Below are 15,073 nucleotides of genomic sequence, written 5' to 3' on the forward strand. Positions count from 1 at the left end.
GCACTGTTTTCTATCAGTTGGCAAGCTGCGCATGCAATCCCAGTGTTGGGCAGCTTCCTTCTTCATTTTTCCGAAGCTGCCGCTCTCCCCGGCTCCCGGAGGCGAAGAAGCTGCTTCTTATCGCAGAGACGATTGTGGCGGTCACAGTGCTCTCCGCAGCGCGGCTTCTGCCGAAAAACGCCCAAGAGCGGCTCTTAGCTACGGAGAGCATTGTACCTTCGTCTTTAGGGTCTCTTGTCGTCTACATATTAGCCAAAAAGTTTTCCACTATGTCTGGCAAGGAGAAACTGTGCCAGCACAGAAAATATCTTCCATAGTGTTCTAGATGTTGCACGGACGTCTGCCGAGTGTTTTGAAAGAAGACGAACAGAGTTGCCCGAAACAGCTTCCAATCGAGTGCTCATGTGTTTGGAAAAGGCAGGAGAGTGCTAAGGTACTGTTTTCTATCAGTTGGCAAGCTGCGCACACAATCCCAGTGTTGTGCAGCTTCCTTCTTCACCTTTCCGAAGCTGCCGCTACATACGGCTCCCGGAGGCGAAGAGGCGGCGTCATCGCACAAAGACGATTGTGGCGGTCACATTCTGGCCTTAGCGCGACTTTTGCCGAAGGACGCCCGGGAGCGGCTCTTAGCTCCGGAGAGCATCGTACATTTGTCTTTAGCGTCTCTTGTTTTCTACATCTCATCCAAAAGCTTTTCCACTACGTCTGGCAGGAGAAACTGTGCCAGAACAGAAAACATCTCACATCGTGTTCTCGAAGTTGCGCGGAGGTCCTCTGAGTGTTTTTCAAGAAGACGAAGAGAGTTGCCAGAAACAGATTCCAATCGAATGCTCATGTGTTTGGAATAGTCAGGAGAGTGCTAAGGTACTGTTTTCTATCAGTTGGCACACTGCGCTCACAATCCCAGTGTTGTGCAGCTTCCTTCTTCTCCTTTCTGAAGCTGTAGTTCTCTCCTGCACCCGGAGGCGAAGAAGCGGCTTCTTCGAGCAAAGACGATTGTGGCGGTCACAGTGCTCTCGGCAGCGCGGCTTCGGACGAAAGACGCCTGGGAGCAGCTCTTACCTCTGGAGAGCATCATACCTTCGTCTTTTGTGTCTCCTGTTGCCTACAACTTTGCCGAAAGCTTTTCCACTATGTCTGGCAAGGACAAACTGTGCCAGCACAGAAAACATCTCCCATCGTGTTCTAGAAGTTGCACGGATGTGTGCCGAGTGTTTTGCAAGAAGAGGAAGAGAGTTGCCCAAACAGCTTCCGATCGAATGCTCGTGTGATTGTCATAGTCAGGAGAGTGGTAAGGTACTGTTTTCTATCAGTTGGCAAGCTGCGCACACAATCCCAGTGTTGTGCAGCTTCCTTCTTCACCTTTCCGAAGCTGCCGCTCTCTCCGGCTCCCGGAGGCGAAGAAGCGGCATCTTTGCGCAAAGACGATTGTGGCGGTCACACTGCTCTTCGCCGCGTTGCTTCTGCCGAAAGACGCCCGGGAGCGGCTCTTAGCTCTGGAGAGCATGGTAACTTCTTCTTTAGCGTCTCTTGTCGTCAATACCTTAGCCAAAAGCTTTTACCCTATGTCTGGCAAGGAGACACTTTGCCAGCACAGAAAACATCTCCCATCGTGTTCTAGAAGACACACGGAGGTCTGCCGAGTGTTTTACAAGAAGACGAAGAGAGTTGCCTGAAGCAGCATCCAATCGAATGCTCATGTGTTTGGAATAGTCAGGAGAGTGCTAAGGTACTGTTTTCTATCAGTTGGAAAGCTTTTCCTTCTCTCGGCTGCTTTGTGGCCTGGAAAGGCTCGGAGATGGCCTTGGGCAGCCCGCGCTTCAAAGGATGAGAAGAGGCTACGGGTCTTTCTCGGACTTCAGTATTTATTGGTTGTTTATCTAAAAGTTTTTCTCTCTGCTTGACAGAGGTGTGCACAGCAAGCCAGCCATGTTCGCACTCCGAGCCCCCGGGGCGGTCTCTTATTTTTATACTCAAAATTACGTATACAATATTTACCTATTTTTTCCAATACCTTTTACCCTTATTGACCCGTGCACTGTAAGTAATAACCAATCTCAAAGTGCCACCATCACCACAGAAGAATGAGGCCAAGAAGAAGAAGAAGAAGGACAGGACACGCCCCAATTCCACCATCTTACTTCTTTAGACCCCCCCGTAAAGAAACCCTAAACCTTGTGTTTCAAACTCTAATAAACTTATCGCTTCACCATTCACCCCAGTGAAATCCTCCCATCCTCATACAGGTGTCGTCTCTCGTGTAGGATAAAAGTCCAGCCACCAGACACTTCTGGCAACATTCCAGGACTCCCGAGACCCCCAAGGGTGGTCTCGGTCACTCTGCACGTAAGTCCTGAGGTTCTGAGATCCCACAGCAAGCTGCGCTGATAATCCCAGTGTTGCGCAGCTTCCTTCTTCACCTTTCCGAAGCTGCCGCTCTCTCTGGCTCCCGGAGGCAAAGAAGCGGCTTCTTCGCACAAAGAAGATTGTGGCGGTAACAGTGCTCTCCGCAGCGCGGCTTCTGATGAAAGACTCCCGGGAGCGTCTCTTAGCTCCGGAGAGCATCGTACTTTCGTCTTTAGCGTCTCTTGTCAACTACATCTTTGCCAAAAGCTTTTCCACTATTTCTGGCAAGGAGAAACTGTGCCAGCACAGAAAACATCTCCCATCGTGTGCTAAAAGTTGCACGGAGGTCTGCCGAGTGTTTTGCAAGAAGACAAAAAGAGTGTCCTAAAACAGCTTCCAATCGAATGCTCATGTTATTGGAATAGTCAGGAGAGTGCAAAGGTACTGTTTTCTAACAGTTGGCAAGCTGCACACACAATCCCAGTGTTGTGCAGCTTCCTTCTTCACCTTTCCGAAGCTGCCGCTCTCTCCGGCTCCCGGAGGCAAAGAAGCGGCTTCTCCGCGCAAAGACGATTGTGGCGGTCACACTGCTCTCTGCAGCGTAGCTTCTGTCGAAAGATGCCCGGGAGCGGCTCTTAGCTCCGGAGAGCGTCGTACCTTCGTCTTTAGAGTCTCTTGTCGTCGACATCTTATCTAAAAGCTTTTCCACTATGTCTGGCAAGGAGAAACTGTGCCAGCACAGAAAACATCTCCCATCGTGTTCTAGAAGTCGCACGGAGGTCTGCCGAGTGTTTTGTAAGAAGACAAACAGAGTTGCCCAAAACAGCTTCCAATCGAATGCTCATGTGATTGGAAAAGGCAGGAGAGTGCTAAGGTACTGTTTTCTATCAGTTGGCAAGCTGTACACACAATCCCAGTGTTGTGCAGCTTCCTTCTTCACCTTTCCGAAGCTGCCGCTACATACGGCTCCCGGAGGCGAAGAGGCGGCGTCATCGCACAAAGACGATTGTGGCGGTCACATTCTGGCCTTAGCGCGACTTCTGCCGAAGGACGCCCGGGAGCGGCTCTTAGCTACGGAGAGCATTGTACCTTCGTCTTTAGGGTCTCTTGTCGTCTACATATTAGCCAAAAAGTTTTCCACTATGTCTGGCAAGGAGAAACTGTGCCAGCACAGAAAATATCTTCCATCGTGTTCTAGATGTTGCACGGACGTCTGCCGAGTGTTTTGAAAGAAGACGAACAGAGTTGCCCGAAACAGCTTCCAATCGAATGCTCATGTGTTTGGAAAAGGCAGGAGAGTGCTAAGGTACTGTTTTCTATCAGTTGGCAAGCTGCGCACACAATCCCAGTGTAGTGCAGCTTCCTTCTTCACCTTTCCGAAGCTGCCGCTACATACGGCTCCCGGAGGCGAAGAGGCGGCGTCATCGCACAAAGACGATTGTGGCGGTCACATTCTGGCCTTAGCGCGACTTCTGCCGAAGGACGCCCGGGAGCGGCTCTTAGCTCCGGAGAGCATCGTACATTTCTCTTTAGCGTCTCTTGTTTTCTACATCTCAGCCAAAAGCTTTTCCACTACGTCTGGCAGGAGAATCTGTGCCAGCACAGAAAACATCTCCCATCGTGTTCTAGAAGTTGCACGGATGTGTGCCGAGTGTTTTGCAAGAAGAGGAAGAGAGTTGCCCAAACAGCTTCCGATCGAATGCTCGTGTGATTGGAATAGTCAGGAGAGTGGTAAGGTACTGTTTTCTATCAGTTGGCAAGCTGCGCACACAATCCCAGTGTTGTGCAGCTTCCTTCTTCACCTTTCCGAAACTGCCGCTCTCTCCGGCTCCCGGAGGCGAAGAAGCGGCATCTTTGCGCAAAGACGATTGTGGCGGTCACACTGCTCTCCGCCGCGTTGCTTCTGCCGAAAGACGCCCGGGAGCGGCCCTAGCTCCGGAGAGCATCGTACTTTCGTCTTTAGCAACTCTTGTCGTCTACATCTTCGCCAAAAGCTTTTCCACTATTTCTGGCAAGGAGAAAATGTGCCAGCACAGAAAACATCTCCCATCGTGTTCTAGAAGTTGCACGGGTGTCTGCCGAGTCTTTTGCAAGAAGAGGAGAAGAGAGTTGCCTGAAACAGCTTCCAATCCAATGCTCATGTGTTTGGAAAAGGCAGGAGAGTTCTAAGGTACTGTTTTCTATCAGTTGGCAAGCTGCGCTCCCAATCCCAGTGTTGTGCAGCTTCCTTCTTCACCTTTCCGAAGCTGCCGCTCTCTCCGGCTCCCGGAGGCGAAGATGCGGCTTCTTCGCGCAAAGACGATTGTGGCGGTCACAGTGCTCGCCTTAGCGCGGCTTCTGCCGAAGGACGCCCGGGAGAGGCTCTTAGCTCCAGAGAGCATCGTACCTTCGTCTTTAGCGTCTCTTGTCGTCTACATCTTTGTTAAAAGCTTTTCCACTATGTCTGGCAAGGAGAAATTGTGCCAGCAAAGAAAACATCTCCCATCGTGTTCCGGAAGTTGCACGGATGTCTGCCGAGTCTTTTTCAAGAAGAGGAGAGGAGAGTTGCCTGAAACAGTTTCCAATCCAATGCTCATGTGATTGGAAAAGGCAGGAGAGTGCTAAGGTACTGTTTTCTATCAGTTGGCAAGCTGAGCTCACAATCCCAGTGTTGTGCAGCTTCCTTCTTCACCTTTCTGAAGCTGCAGCTCTCTCCGGCTCCCGGAGGCGAAGAAGCGACTTCTTAGCGCAAAGATGATTGTGGCGGTCACACTGCGCTCCGTAGCGCGGCTTCTGCCGAAAGACGCCCCGGAGCGGCTCCTAGCTCCGGAGAGCATCGTACCTTCGTCTCAAGCGTCTCTTTTCGTTTACATCTTATCTAAAAGCTTTTCCACTATGTCTGGCAAGGAGAAACTGTGCCAGCACAGAAAATATCTCCCATCGTGTTCTAGAAGTTGCACGGAGGTCTGCCGAGTGTTTTGCAAGAAGACGAACAAGGTTGCCCAAAACAGCTTCCAATCGAATGCTCATGTGATTGCAAAAGGCAGGAGAGTGCTAAGGTACTGTTTTCTATCAGTTTGCAAGCCGCGCACACAATCCCAGTGTTGTGCAGCTTCCTTCTTCACCTTTCCGAAGCTGCCGCTCTCTCCGGCTCCCGGAGGAGAAGAAGCGGCTTCTCCGCGCAAAGACGATTGTGGCGGTCACACTGCTCTCTGCAGCGTAGCTTCTGTCGAAAGGCACCCGGGAGCGGCTCTTAGCTCCGGAGAGCGTCGTACCTTCGTCATTAGCGTCTCTTGTCGTCTACATCTTATCTAAAAGCTTTTCCACTATGTCTGGCAAGGAGAAACTGTGCCAGAAAAGAAAACATCTCCCATCGTGTTCTAGAAGTCGCACGGAGGTCTGCCCAGTGTTTTGCAAGAAGACGAGGAGAGTTGCCTAAAACAGCTTCCAATCGAATGCTCGTGTGTTTGGAAAAGGCAGGAGAGTGCTAAGGTACTGTTTTCTATCAGTTGGCAATCTGCGCACACAATTACAGTGTTGTGCAGCTTCCTTCTTTACCTTTCCGAAGCTGCAGCTCTCTCCGGCTCCCAGAGGCGAAGAAGCAGCTTCTTCGCGCAAAGACGATTTTGGCGGTCACAGTGCTCTCCGCAGCGCGGCTTCTGCCGAAAGATGCCCGGGAGCGGCTCTTAGCTCCGGAGAGCATCGTACCTTCGTCTTTAGCGTCTCTTGTCATCTACATTTTAGCCAAAAACTTTTCCACTATGTCTGGCAAAGAGAAACTGTACCAGCACAGAAAACATCTCTCATCGTGTTCTAGAAGTTGCACGGAGGTCTGCCGAGTGTTTTGCAAGAAGACGAAGAGAGATGCCTAAAACAGCTTCCAATCGAATGATCTTGTGATTGGAAAAGGCAGGAGAGTCCTAAGGTACTGTTTTCTATCAGTTGGCGAGCGGCGCACACAATCCCAGTGTTGTGCAGCTTCCTTCTTCACCGTTCCGAAGCTGCCGCTCTCTCCAGCTCCCGGAGGCGAAGAAGCGGCTTCTTCGCGCAAAGACGATTCTGGCGGTCACAGTGCTCTCCGCAGAGCGGCTTCTTACTAAACACGCCCGGGAGCGGCTCTTTGCTCCGGAGAGCGTCTTACCTTGGTCTTTAGCATCTCTTGTCGTCTACATCTTAGACAAAAGCTTTTCCCTTATGTCTGGCAAGCAGAAACTGTGCCAGCACAGAAAATATCTCCCATCGTGTTCTAGAAGTTGCACGGATGTCTGCCGAGTCTTTTGCAAGAAGAGGAGAGGAGAGTTGACTGAAACAGCTTCCAATCCAATGCTCATGTGTTTGGAAAAGGCAGGAGAGTTCTAAGGTACTGTTTTCTATCAGTTGGCAAACTGCGCTCACAATCCCAGTGTTGTGCAGCTTCCTTCTTAGCCTTTCCGAAGCTGCCGCTCTCTCCGGGTCCCGGAGGCGAGGAAGCGTCTTCTCCACGCAAAGACGATTGAGGCGGTCACCGTGCGGTCCGCAGCTGGCTTCTGCCGAAAGACGCCCGGGAGCAGCTCTTACCTCTGGAGAGCATCGTACCATCGTCTTTAGCCTCTCTTGTCGTCTACATCTTAGCCAAAAGCTTTTCTACAATGTCTTGCAAGGAGAAACTGTGCCAGAACAGAAAACATCTCCCATCGTGTTCTAGAAGTTGCACGGAGGTCTGCTGAGTGTTTTGCAAGAAGACGAAGAGAGTTGTCCAAAACAACTTCCAATAGAATGCTCACGTGTTAGGAATAGTCAGGAGAGTGCTAAGGTACTGTTTTCTATCCGTTGGCAAGCTGCACACACAATCCCAGTGTTGTGCAGCTTCCTTCTCCACCTTTCCGAAGCTGCCGCTCTCTCCGGCTCCCGGAGGCGAAGATGCGGCTTCCTCCCGCAAAGACGACTGTGGCGGCCACAGTGCTCTCCTTAGCGCGGCTTCTGCTGAAAGACGCCCGGGAGCGGCTCCTAGCTCCTGAGAGCATCGTGCCTTCGGCTTTAGCGTCTCTTGTCGGCTACATCTTAGCCAAGAGCTTCACCACTATGTCTGGCAAGGAAAACCTGTGCCAGCACAGAAAAAATCTCCCATCGTGTTCTGGAAGTTGCACGGAGGTCTGCCGAGTTTTTTTCAAGAAGACAAACAGGGTTGCCTAAAACAGCTTCCAATCGGATGCTCAAGTGTTTGGAAAAAGCAGGAGAGTGCAAAGGTACTGTTTTCTATCAGTTGGCAAGCTGCGCATGCAATCCCAGTGTTGTGCAGCTTCCTTCTTCACCTTTCCGAAAATGCCGCTCTCCCCGGCTCCCGGAGGCGAAGAAGCTGCTTCTTATCGCAGAGACGATTGTGGCGGTCACAGTGCTCTCCTTAGCGCGGCTTCTGCCGAAAAACGCCCAAGAGCGGCTCTTAGCTACGGAGAGCATTGTACCTTCGTCTTTAGGGTCTCTTGTCGTCTACATATTAGCCAAAAAGTTTTCCACTATGTCTGGCAAGGAGAAACTGTGCCAGCACAGAAAATATCTTCCATCGTGTTCTAGATGTTGCACGGACGTCTGCCGAGTGTTTTGAAAGAAGACGAACAGAGTTGCCCGAAACAGCTTCCAATCGAGTGCTCATGTGTTTGGAAAAGGCAGGAGAGTGCTAAGGTACTGTTTTCTATCAGTTGGCAAGCTGCGCACACAATCCCAGTGTTGTGCAGCTTCCTTCTTCACCTTTCCGAAGCTGCCGCTACATACGGCTCCCGGAGGCGAAGAGGCGGCGTCATAGCACAAAGACGATTGTGGCGGTCACATTCTGGCCTTAGCGCGACTTCTGCCGAAGGACGCCCGGGAGCGGCTCTTAGCTCCGGAGAGCATCGTACATTTCTCTTTAGCGTCTCTTGTTTTCTACATCTCAGCCAAAAGCTTTTCCACTACGTCTGGCAGGAGAATCTGTGCCAGAACAGAAAACATCTCACATCGTGTTCTCGAAGTTGCGCGGAGGTCCTCTGAGTGTTTTTCAAGAAGACGAAGACAGTTGCCAGAAACAGATTCCAATCGAATGCTCATGTGTTTGGAATAGTCAGGAGAGTGCTAAGGTACTGTTTTCTATCAGTTGGCACGCTGCGCTCACAATCCCAGTGTTGTGCAGCTTCCTTCTTCTCCTTTCTGAAGCTGTAGTTCTCTCCTGCTCTTGGAGGAGAAGAAGCGGCTTCTTCGAGCAAAGACGATTGTGGCGGTCACAGTGCTCTCGGCAGCGCGGCTTCTGACGAAAGACGCCTGGGAGCAGCTCTTACCTCTGGAGAGCATCATACCTTCGTCTTTTGTGTCTCCTGTTGCCTACAGCTTTGCCGAAAGCTTTTCCACTATGTCTGGCAAGGAGAAACTGTGCCAGCACAGAAAACATCTCCCATCGTGTTCTAGAAGTTGCACGGATGTGTGCCGAGTGTTTTGCAAGAAGAGGAAGAGAGTTGCCCAAAACAGCTTCCAATCGAATGCTCATGTGATTGGAAAAGGCAGGAGAGTGCTAAGGTACTGTTTTCTATCCGTTGGCAAGCTGTACACACAATCCCAGTGTTGTGCAGCTTCCTTCTTCACCTTTCCGAAGCTGCCGCTACATACGGCTCCCGGAGGCGAAGAGGCGGCGTCATCGCACAAAGACGATTGTGGCGGTCACATTCTGGCCTTAGCGCGACTTCTGCCGAAGGACGCCCGGGAGCGGCTCTTAGCTCCGGAGAGCATCGTACATTTCTCTTTAGCGTCTCTTGTTTTCTGCATCTCAGCCAAAAGCTTTTCCACTACGTCTGGCAGGAGAATCTGTGCCAGCACAGAAAACATCTCCCATCGTGTTCTAGAAGTTGCACGGATGTGTGCCGAGTGTTTTGCAAGAAGAGGAAGAGAGTTGCCCAAACAGCTTCCGATCGAATGCTCGTGTGATTGGAATAGTCAGGAGAGTGGTAAGGTACTGTTTTCTATCAGTTGGCAAGCTGCGCACACAATCCCAGTGTTGTGCAGCTTCCTTCTTCACCTTTCCGAAACTGCCGCTCTCTCCGGCTCCCGGAGGCTAAGAAGCGGCATCTTTGCGCAAAGACGATTGTGGCGGTCACACTGCTCTCCGCCGCGTTGCTTCTGCCGAAAGACGCCCGGGAGCGGCTCTTAGCTCTGGAGAGCATGGTAACTTCTTCTTTAGCGTCTCTTGTCGTCAATACCTTAGCCAAAAGCTTTTACCCTATGTCTGGCAAGGAGACACTTTGCCAGCACAGAAAACATCTCCCATCGTGTTCTAGAAGACACACGGAGGTCTGCCGAGTGTTTTACAAGAAGACGAAGAGAGTTGCCTGAAGGAGCATCCAATCGAATGCTCATGTGTTTGGAATAGTCAGGAGAGTGCTAAGGTACTGTTTTCTATCAGTTGGAAAGCTTTTCCTTCTCTCGGCTGCTTTGTGGCCTGGAAAGGCTCGGAGATGGCCTTGGGCAGCCCGCGCTTCAAAGGATGAGAAGAGGCTACGGGTCTTTCTCGGACTTCAGTATTTATTGGTTGTTTATCTAAAAGTTTTTCTCTCTGCTTGACAGAGGTGTGCACAGCAATATTGAAGTGAAGGGGAGAACGACCATCCTGGTAATGCATCGAAGTCCAACTTTATTGATCAATCAATCACCTTAAATAACAGTGCTAACGAACGCCATGAATATTCTGTAATCCAATGTCATGATAGGCTAACAGAGAAATTTCTAACCACTCCCTTTGTTTTAGAATACCTACAATTGTTTATTAAAGACAGAAACCAAAACAGAAACCAGAAACTAAAACAGAAACTAGTGTTCCCAAAACCTCTACATCTGTTCTCAGGATAACAGGCCTTCCCAAGGATGGTGTTCTGCTTGCCATGGGAAGACAAGCTGAGAACTTTATTGTTTATAGAGTGATGCCTGAGAGAGTCTAATTGTTTATACAAGTCAGAAGGCTGAGAACTGTTAGAAACGGCCTTACTTTTCCCTTATACTTTTCTCTCAATTTTATGTCTCATGGCCTTTTCTTTAGGTCATTCTCCGACATTTCCCCCGTTTTTTCTTTTTAAGAAAGGAGGTTAGTTTGCAGGTTTTTTCTATTATCTTACTATTTTTTGAATGCAACAAGGTAAGATAATGGTGAAGTTTTTCCTCATAGAAACTCTTGTGGAGGAGGCATTACCAGATGTCAAGAGAAGTGCAGACCCCACTCTGCCAGGGCTCAGCTGCACCAAAGGCCTGAGGATAAACAGGACACTCAGTGTCAGAAATGTGATCCTGTGGAGAAGGATCAGAACCAGTGCTCAGAGGTGGAATAATGATAACTTGCTTAAATAACAAGATCCACCCTGCACTTGGGCTGGTATTCCATTCCAGGCTCTATCTCCACAAATTAGAAATATTCCTGTGGGTAATTTCCTAGGTGTCATAATAGTAGCCTTTACACTGGTTATAAAGCTGTTTGGACACTATTTCCAGGTTTAGAGATGAATCCAGAGTAGCCCATGTCTGTTTATGCTGACTCATCCTTTGGAAATTAGAGTAATCAAAGCTGAACTGCAATTATTTAATGCTTGATTGGGATCTCTTCTTATAGGGCCTACAACAGAATGTTGTGTTAAAGGCACTGGTTTTCTACATCTTATTGAGGCTATATATGATGTACTTTGAGCTTTAACCCCTTTTCAAAATACACTGTACCTCCCACTGATAATAAGCTAAGATTTTTGCTCATGAGATTTATAAAGGTCTGAAGCTGAGGCAGTCTTTAGCCCTGTCTCATTCCATAGTGCCTGCTTCCAATTATGTTCCCAGATGTGCCTATAATTACAGGTGTGGCACCATAAATGAAAAAGTAACAACTGATCACAACCCCCACAACACAGTGCAACCCAAGCAGCACAATTTGGGCTGTGACATTCAAGACAGTCCTCTTTTGCCAGTCCTCGTATATGTAAAGATGATAATGATTCAATAATGTCAATCAGTTCTCTGGTCGTCCGGCAACGGCGTGTTAAGGCCTTATCAGGCATTGCACAACAGGTGGTAATTGGACTAAGAAAAGAAAGCTGTTAACTGTTTTCATTCATGCAACCTGGAGAGGAGGTGAAAAGCCTGAAAATGATTCTTTCTGTCCTTGAAGTTATCACATCCACCTTTTTTCATGAGCTTCCCAGAAATGTTCAAAGTCAGTTTTCAGTTTGTAATCCTTTAGTCATTTGGCTCAAATGGCATCAACTGGGAGATTCTCAGTCCTTTGTTAATTTGGAGTGGTGAAAAGATAGTATGCATTTAAGGCACTTAAAATATTTGACTTAACAGACTTATTTGCAAATCATGTAAAATCACTTAAATCTAATTCAAACTTAACAGAATCTAACTTAACTTACTTAATAATACTTAGCAAAAATTAATTTTCTTCAAATCCCACACAACTCAAACCTATATATAATTTAAACTTAGAAGACCTCGAACCCAACCGAAAACAAGCTCAACAAACTTAACCTTAACATTTAATGGCACTTAATTGATAACCCAACTTAAACTACTTAATAACAGATAAAACCTACTATAGAAATAATATATAACATTTACTATCACTCACTCACAGGCCTGACTCCAAAACACTCAACCAAAACAACCTTTCTCACGTCTTTGCTGCAGCATTTATACCAAAAACACACTCACAACATCTCACTCATACAATCAATCCAACACATCTCAACATTTTTAAATTTTTCAAAACACAGCTTTAAAGTCTAATGTTCCACCGGCCCAGCCATCCGGGCTTCTAATGTTTAAAGTCTCTGGTAATACAGATGTTTCCAAGACAGCATAACCAATGCCGAGCCAAATCGGCCTTTACGCTGATTTCTGCTTTACAGTCTGTGCTGGGGAGAACAAAAGATCTCTCTAACTTAGGTGAAAAACATCCTGACAGCAATAGTCCTTGGTGTTGTTTGTTTAGTTTCACTAGTCTTTTAATTGCAATAGGAATCTTTTCTTTTGTTGACAAGAGTCACAGTTATTACGGCTGTTAGATCTTAAACTGTAGCTTTTGCCGGCTACGGGGCAGAGGGAGAAACGCTCCCGCTCGAAAAAGCACTCTGAAGTCGGAATCCGCTAAGGAGTGTGTAACTAGCCCTGAAAATGGATGGCGCTGGACACTCATCAGAGCCCAGAAAAGATGTTGGTCGATCTAAACAGCAGGACGAAAACTATCAATGCACAGCATGATTGCTCCTCCATCACCTGCTCTCTGATGTCCAGTCACTGTTCCCAAGCAGCAACTGGCCGCTCGTGGACATCTGGCCCCCAGTTCACACATGAGGGCGATGCGGCTCCGGTCGCTCCCCCCGCGGCGCTCTTTGTTCACTTTCGGCGCGGCGCGGCTTGGTTTCTGCGGCGGCGGCTCCGCTCTCGGGGCGGCGCGGCTGCTCCCGCGCAATGGCTCCACTCTCGGGGGCGGCGCGGCTCGGCTCCTGCGGCGGCGGCTTCTTCGGTGCTTGGCATTCCCGGCGCAAGCGGCCCTTGCCTTCGCAGCATTTCGTGCGGCCCTCTTTATTTGATGTTGCAAACGCAGCGGACGTTTGAAGAGGTGCAAAAGCGGCTAACACCTGACTCTGAGAGGACCTTGCCTGTTCTTGCAAACCTATTCCTATCTGTTTAAGTGCATCTACCACAAAAGCCTGCTGGCCAGTAGGAATGAGCGCCATTCTTTCTAATGCTTCCTCGATAGTCCAATTTGCACCTAAGGTGTTAAGTATGTTTCTAGTAGCAGAGTTACAGTTTTGAATACAACACTGTTTAAGGAGAGCCTCGCGCATAAATTCTGCTACTCCGGCTCTCTCAATTGCAGCCGCAGCTCTATCAACAAAAGCGCCAAAGGTCTCATCTTTGCCTTGCTTAATTCCCATATACACTGGTATCCCTCCTGGTTCCTTTACCTTATCTATCGCGAGTCTGACTAACCGCATTGCCTCCCGGCACTTTTCTGGACCTATTAAAACTTGTGCATCAGTACGAAGAAAAGGTCCCAGCCCCATAAGCTCATTAATAGTGATACCATGCAAGGGGTCACCCGACTGTCTTTGAACTACCACACACTCACTGACAAGTATCCGCCAATGATCATTAAACAGCAATTGTTGATGGTAGGTAAAGATTAATTTAACTATCCCACGACAATCATTAACAAGAAGGATACTGGTGTCAAAAATATAATCGAGCATTTGCTTAGCTGGTTCACTTTTAAAGCCAAACTGACTAACAGTAGCTCGCAACTGAGATAACAGCTTCCAGTCAAGAGCGCTAATTGTGGCTTGAAAACCTCCTCCAGGCTGGGGGTTAAAGACAACCGGACAAGCCAATTCTCGAGCCGAACTTATCAGCTCTTGATCTCCCTTGTCAATTGCATCTTTGGCCAAGGCAGCCCACGCGTCCCGTCTTTCCCTCGCAATCGCCGCCGCCAAGCCGATTTCCGACCCAGGGACCGGCTGATCGCTTATCGGGAACGGAGAACACGTATCTGGCCCCAGCTGCTGAGACGCAGCAGGTACGGGAGAGTCAGAGGTGCTCTGTGTAGCCTGCGGCAAAGCAGACAACAGGGCACCCCGCGGAGCTTGGCTCGTTAGGGGGGGCTGCGCGGCGGGCAGCGAGGCGGACTGCGCCTGGCTCATAGTGTGACTCATAGCCTGGCTTTCCGAGGGAGGCGGTGAAGCAGGTAATAAAACTGTCCGCGTCGCGGGACCAAGAGGAATTCCCGCGTTCTTATCAAATTCCCTATCTTGATCGCATTCTTTGTTACGATCGTAAGCGGCAGTAGCCTGGTGAGCAGCCCTTTTTTCAGCTTGAATCCGCAACAGTTCGGTGTTAACGACCCGCCATAATTTACCCCACTTCTTAGCAGTTTTATCATCATCTAACGTAGCCTGCCACAATAAATCACCAAATTTACGCCACTCAGACAATTCGTGAACTGTGTGAGGATTTATAAAGATCCCCTTTTCTAGGCCATACGCTAAAAGGCCTGGTAACTCTTTCTGTAAATCTATTCCCTTAATTTGCCGTTTTTGCAAAAGGGTAATAAAAAGTTCATATGCGGCTTGCCTTTCCATACCTATGTGCGCACGTTGCAGCTCTTCAAATCAAGGTCGCGGCCGCATGTCTCGGACGAGCCTATCTGTATAGTCGCTCGCAGCGCGGCGCGGGCCGGCGGGTTACCCTCCGCTTTGTCCTCCGCGCTTCTTCGCCGTTCCGGCTGCAGTTTCGATCTTACGGAACCCGAACCTGTCTTCACTTCGCGTGGCGTTCGCTTCCCCGTGGTGTTCGCTATCACGGTCGGAGGTCACCATATATTGAAGTGAAGGGGAGAACGACCATCCTGGTAATGCATCGAAGTCCAACTTTATTGATCAATCAATCACCTTAAATAACAGTGCTAACGAACGCCATGAATATTCTGTAATCCAATGTCATGATAGGCTAACAGAGAAATTTCTAACCACTCCCTTTGTTTTAGAATACCTACAATTGTTTATTAAAGACAGAAACCAAAACAGAAACCAGAAACTAAAACAGAAACTAGTGTTCCCAAAACCTCTACATCTGTTCTCAGGATAACAGGCCTTCCCAAGGATGGTGTTCTGCTTGCCATGGGAAGACAAGCTGAGAACTTTATTGTTTATAGAGTGATGCCTGAGAGAGTCTAATTGTTTATACAAGTCAGAAGGCTGAGAACTGTTAGAAA

Source organism: Melozone crissalis, unplaced genomic scaffold (genome assembly GCF_028551555.1).
Source record: "Melozone crissalis strain CALT ecotype California unplaced genomic scaffold, PUWL_Pcris_2 ptg000105l_1, whole genome shotgun sequence".
Lineage (NCBI taxonomy): Eukaryota > Metazoa > Chordata > Aves > Passeriformes > Passerellidae > Melozone > Melozone crissalis.